We start from the raw sequence: 6,621 nt of genomic DNA, 5'->3' as shown, positions 1-6,621 counted from the left end.
TCAGGGACTTGCCAGAAATTGAAAAGGTAAGACTGTGTTTTTATTGCTCTACTGTGGTTAACAGCTAACTGCTAATGCGGCTATTGTATGTAACGTTACCTTCGAGGTAAACACGGGGAATGGACTCTACGAATGCTAGCCACATCTTTCCACTTTGTTTTACACTAGCAGCTACAGTAGTGACGGTAGCCTACAGGAGTCCATGCTCAGTGGCTAAAACTGTTTTAGTATTGTTTTGTTCAAGTATGAAAACAATATACCACTAAACATTATTAGCCAAACTCATGCAAAACATGCAGTTTGAAAATAGCTTTCAGTTAGTGGGGCTTCTGTAAGAATGTATCTGGAAATGGTGTATTTTTTCTACGACCAATCAACGCGCCCCTCATTTGCATTATTATAATGACCGTCCACGACAGCCAAAACATCGCATCAGATCTCGCGAGACAATAATGCCTTTAGAAATAAGGGTCTGAGGGGCTCTGTGTTGATTTTTTTTCCACTTTTCTTTTTTAGAAGTGCCTGAAAGACTATAATAGAGCATTGGGTATCCAAGGTAACACAACATTATGACTCCTTTAAGTTCTCTTCTGTTTACCGGGAACGTTTTACAGTGGGAGGTAATAAATCCGGCCACTTCACAGAAGCAGTGGACAAGCTGAGTCACTTCCCAGTCCTCAGAGAATCTGACCTGTTTCCTTTTTGCTCACCGCCACTGTCAATCACTTAGTGTTGGTTTTATATGCAACTATACGATTAGTAGCCTATTGTGCAGTGCAAGTTGTATTAGTCTGAACATATTTGTTGAATACTGTTTGTTTTAACAGATGATCTAATCCGCCTGTGCTTTTACTGTGGGAGTTTTAACAGATGATCTAATCCACCTGTGCTTTTACTGTGGGAGTTTTAACAGATGATCTAATCCACCTGTGCTTTTACTGTGGGATGCAGGACCAGGATGAAGCACAATGGGGAATTTATTTACATTGCAAAATGTAAAAAATGAAAAGGACTTTTTTTTCATGATGTATACTTTTTTTGGGGGGGGGGGGGGGGGGGGGGGGTTGCAGTTGTAATTACAACAATTTTGTGCATCATCAGCATAATAAAGGCATGATTAATAATGTTTGATTTCTTACCTTCCATTGTACAACACGTGATGTAGAAATACCAACTATAGTCAGAACAACATTATGTTGATGAGAACTTCCAAAAATCAAAGGAACAGTAAGAATATTAGCAGAGATCACCTAGAGATACCCTATAATTCAAAACATATGTAGGCTACCTACACGTCCCTGTTTTCCCGGGTTTGCTGTGACGGCTGTCAAAGGTGGAACACCATGAATGTGTACAGAGGCCTCCTGTGAATGAGGAGTACTTATGTATGCAAGTAATGGTGTCCCTTGCTGTAACATTTGATTTATTACCTGCACCTTATGTTTTAGTCCGCTTGCGTTTATTGATTTGTTTGTCTGTCAGTCAGAAGGATTTTTAAAAAAGGAGTGTATCCTGGAGTTTTTTTCTTTCTTTCACTTTTCTAACATTGCAAGCCTTGTTGGAAATATGTGCTGTAGTTTTGACAGTATTTTATTTATTATTTACTCATTATTCATTAAGAATGAACAATAGCCTACTTCTACAGCATTTATTAATCTTAGTTAATCTAATTTTTTATATATATTTACTAATACATTATTAAAATCAAAAGTTGCATTTGTTAACATTAGTTGTGAATTAACATGAACAAAGATTAAGAAGTATTGTATTGCTCACTGTTAGATCATGTTAGTTAATACATTAACTAATGTTAACAAATGACACCTTATTGTAAAGTTTTACCCATTTTAGTTATATTTATACTATTGCTTGAATATTTATTTTCTTATTGATATATTTCTTTTTTTATTATTATTATTTTTTGTTGGTTCTTGTGATGGTGTTCAGCACTTAGGCTAATTACAATACATTTTGTGTATGCTCCCAATAAGTTTAGTTCAGGGCCCGTATCCCTAAAGAATTTTTGTGCAAAAAGTGGCTCCTAGCGGCCAAATTCTAAGAAAATTCTCAGAGTCATGACGTTTTCTTAGAATTTCCCCTAAAAGTGACACGAAAATCCCAGTTAATATAAAAGCTATTCCTCAAGATTCCTAGCGCTTAAAAGGGCTCCTAAGGCGAGATCTGCTAAGAGCAGGGAAGAGGACTTTTAGTGGCTTAGGAGTTCCCCTGAGCAGCTGCACAAAATGGCCAACAGAGGAGGCAGGAGAGATGTCCTGCAAACACTGGATGACAGGGAATTATTGAGACGCTACAGATTGGATCGTGCAGGAATCATGTTTGTTATTTTATTTTTTAACAAGCCTTCATAAATAGACCAGCCAGCAATCACAGACATTGATAAAAGCTGAGCCGTGTTACCCTCGTTAAGACCACACTGAGTTGTAACGTTGCAATTTCTACTTCATTAAGGACAGCCCCTTGAGATAGGCCATCTTGTTTTCAATGGGGTCCATATGGGAGTGAAAGTACAAAATATGCCAGCTAGGATATTAATATGAGCAAATAAGACACGAATCGTTATTTGAACAGGGTGTAATGAGCTTAAGTTTTCACATATTTTAGATTCTAATGTTAGGCTATAACCCCTACAGCTTACTATTCATTTTCCAGATATTTTCTTGAATGTGAACATTCTGTTATACTGTTACAGTCTGCATAAGATTAGAGTGTATAATTATGTTTATTGATTTGAGGGTACATCCTTTGCTCCTTCTCACCAAAAGTTCATTTTCATCAAACTTGTAGGATCAACCAATCACGGCTTTTGAAATGATGACTCATACCTAGCAACGGGGTCAACCACACCTCCTCACTAAGATAGGATTTTCCATCCATTCCTTGCTCAGAGTTCACTGAAAATGTTCTGGAATCACTTCTAAGCTAAAACTCCTGGCAAGGAATTTTTAGGTTAAGTTAGGAGCTCTCTGAGAGGATTCTCAGAATCTTTAGGGATACGGGCCCTGGTGAATAAGTTTAACCACTTGGCTTAAAAGTAGGGCTGATGTGGTTAAGTGGGGGCAGGTTTCATGGATATGACACTTTCATGTGAGAAATATGAGGGGGTGTATTTCCTGGAAGATTGGCTTGCTGTGAAAAGCACCTGCACACTATACTATACATCTATTGGAAACAGGAAACAGGAAAAACTTAACGTCCAAATCAGCTAGATCAGCGATTGCCGTAAAATACAGTCTAATTAGTCATAATTGAAAAGAGTAGCCTATCGGACTTATGATGCTGCCCTGGGGCCGTATTCACAAAGCATTTTATCTTACCACTAGGAGTACTCCTAAGATTTTAGCTAGGAGTTTCTCTTAAAAGTTATTCACAACGGCTTTCAGACCAACTCTTAGTAAAGAAAAATGACAACTCCTAAACTAAGAGTGAGTCTTCTTTGCTATGGATGACGTCATTACTCATGCACGAGCTTGACTGAAGTGACCACCTTGATTGGCTGATGATTGTAACGCAGGAATGATTCAAACACCTCCCCTACGATGATGAGTGACAGGTGACCGGTCTGAGAATGCGTGCGCTACAAGCAGGCTACAAGTAATGCGAAGGACGGAAGATGATGAATAACTGAATAAATAGCCTAAATGAATAAAGAGTAAGGCAAAACAAATAGCCTAGTAGCCTAATGAAACATATTTATTGATGCAATATCTTTGTGTAGCACTAAGAATGTAAAACGGGACGTAAAACGGGACAGATATCAGTGCACCCCCCTTTAAATTTCGAACTGTTAAAGTTATTGTTAGTTACTTGTATTACTTTATTGCATTGTGTTCAATTTGGTGAAACCGGAGTCGTCAGCAGGGGGCACTCGGGAGTTGCACGGCGCATGAGTGGCTGACTAGCTAGCAGCATAGAAGTAGTATTCAGCACGAGATGAAGCGCGCAAGTGCAGAGAAATGTGCTCCTTGTTTGAACAGTGTTTTTCTATGTGTTTTATACAGGTAAGCTGACAATAATCTTTATACTAGTAAATTCATAACAGTATTGTATTCTTATAGAGCTGTAGTTTGTGCCTGAGACGTGAAGAAAAGTTGTTTTTACTGTGATTACAAGTGTCGTGCGTGAAATGGCGGACGATAGTGTTAACAACTCAAGAGGAAAATTAGTAACTTTTAATGTGAGCAAAACAGAGGAATAAAGGCCTAAAAAGATATATACTCGAGATGTGAGTGCGTGACGAGGGATAATTAACCAAATAGATGTGTACGAACATTATTAAGTCGTGTGTAGTGACGTGTCTGGGCAGTCTGAGTTAACGAGGCACACGTGTCTGTTCTTAGCCCACGTGCATAGACCTGTTACCCTCATGTAGCATTACTTTGTCAGCCATTACATGTAAAAAACGATTTCAGTACTGTTAAATAAGAACTCCAGTCAGATTCAGAGGTAAAACACTTTTATTAATCATTTTGTGAGTTTATAGTGAGAACACAGTAACTGTTAAACGGTTGAAACATAGTTCATGATATAGTCAGTTCATTAGCATATTTCATGGAGTAAAAACGGATTAAAAGATAATTTAAACAGTGATATGAAAGAGTATTAAAATATGTGTGCAGTTATCAATGCTAGAGTAATGTGAATGTAGACTAACTATTACTGAGATCTGAATATCTACTGTTTACTAATTCCAAATGCTATTTTCATGGTTATGTTTAATGATTCACTTGTATTCATTTTAAAAAGAGAGTTTGTAATACTTTAATGATGGTATTCGTCAGACCTTTCCTTTTATGTCGTTTTATAGCAGGCACGGCACATGTTTAGATCTATGTTAATATGTTTATGTATTTAGAGCATATATTTCTTGAGAATTGAGTATTGTATAAAGAGTAATGCGCCTAGTGTTACGTACCAGCTTATACATTTGCACAATTAGACGTGTGATTGTTTATGATAATTTGTTAATGTATCACACAATAAGAGCATAGAAGTAGTATTCAGCACGAGATGAAGCGCGCAAGTGCAGAGAAATGTGCTCCTTGTTTGAACAGTGTTTTTCTATGTGTTTTATACAGATAAATAAATGTGTTGCCCCAGGAAGTGACATCGCTTCATTCCTAAAAGTGTAACATATTTTGGCGAGCCAGCCAGGAGGAGGCGACAGAGTGACCAGCACCATTAACCCCCTCCTTCCCAACGAGTCGAACCTTGAACATAATGGACGCCAGTCAGAACGTACGTGATAAAGTGAGTGCAGCTCTGTGGCAGCTAGGGGAAGAGTCTCTCGTTGACGTCTGCAGGTACCTGAAATGTGATAGCCTGGACAGTGGAGAGTCCCGCAGCAGGACACGGAGGGCGCTCATCAGGATGGCCGAGTGTCAATTGGATGAGCTTGAGGAGAAACTAGATGGTGATGAGGGTGAACAGTACTGTGTTGATTTATTATCATTCATTGAAAGACAAAGTAGGGGGCGTAGTCAGTCAGATAAAGTGTTCCCAACAGAGAAGCCAGCTAGAAAAGAAGAACTAAAAAAAGATTTCTCACCACACACCTCTCTTTTAAAGACTGATTCACCATTCAAGAGCCGGCTAGAGCCAGTTAGCCCATTGCCGGAGGTAACGATGCGAAGGGAGTTTAAAATTTGTGGGCAAATTAGAGAGAGTGGTCAGAGGGACAAATTGTCGTATCTCAGTTTAGTCCGCCAGATTGAGCTGGGAATACAAAAGGGGCACACACAGACTGAAGTGGTTGAGGCTGTAATCAGGGCTGTCAGTCCAGGACTGCCGTTGAGAGACATGTTAGAGATCAAGCGTGGGCTGACGCTCAGTGCACTCCTCACCATCCTAAAGGGCCACTATCGAGTAGACAGTTCGACAGAACTTTACCACCAGCTTCTTAACATCTCCCAAGAGCCCAAAGAGACTGCCCTGAACTTTGTATTCCGTGCGATCGAGCTGAAAGAGAAACTGTTATGGAAAGCCGCGAACGAAGACACCGATGAGCAGTACAGCAGAGCTGTCATTCAGCGCAAGTTCCTCCGCTCGATCGAAACTGGACTGTTGAGCGATTCTGTAAAGTTCCAAATTCTACCCCACCTCAGCGATGTGAGCATAACAGATGAGGAACTGATACAGCAAGTGGATGAGGCGGCCAAAGTCGAAAGTGAGAGACAGGAGAAACGAAAAAGATCCACTGCTGGTAAAACTCCCAAAGTACAAGAGCTTCAAGCAGACTCTCAGGTAAAATCCACAGCTGGCCAAAGCCCCTCTAAGCACATGGAGTCCGACTCAACAGCGTCAATTAAAACAGTAAAGCGGAATGAGACTAAGCCTGACAGCATAAACGCGCAGCTGATGATGGAAGAGCTTCGCAAGGAAATGCAGCAGATGTTTCGGGCTGTAATGGAGGCAAGTCCCCGCCCTCCTGAACAGAAGCAGAGAGCGAAAGGCTGCAAGAAATGCAGGGATGAGAGAACAGGTGAGAGCTGTTTGCACTGTTTCAAATGTGGGCAGGAAGGCCACTTCTCTCGCGGATGCAGAGCATCGTCGGGAAACGGGCAGGGACTACTGAGATGGGGCCAGCAGTAGTCCAAGAAACAG

This window comes from Squalius cephalus, assembly GCF_949319135.1.
Source record: "Squalius cephalus genome assembly, chromosome: 6".
Taxonomy (NCBI): Eukaryota; Metazoa; Chordata; class Actinopteri; order Cypriniformes; family Leuciscidae; genus Squalius; species Squalius cephalus.
Note: the sequence above shows the minus strand (reverse complement) of the source record.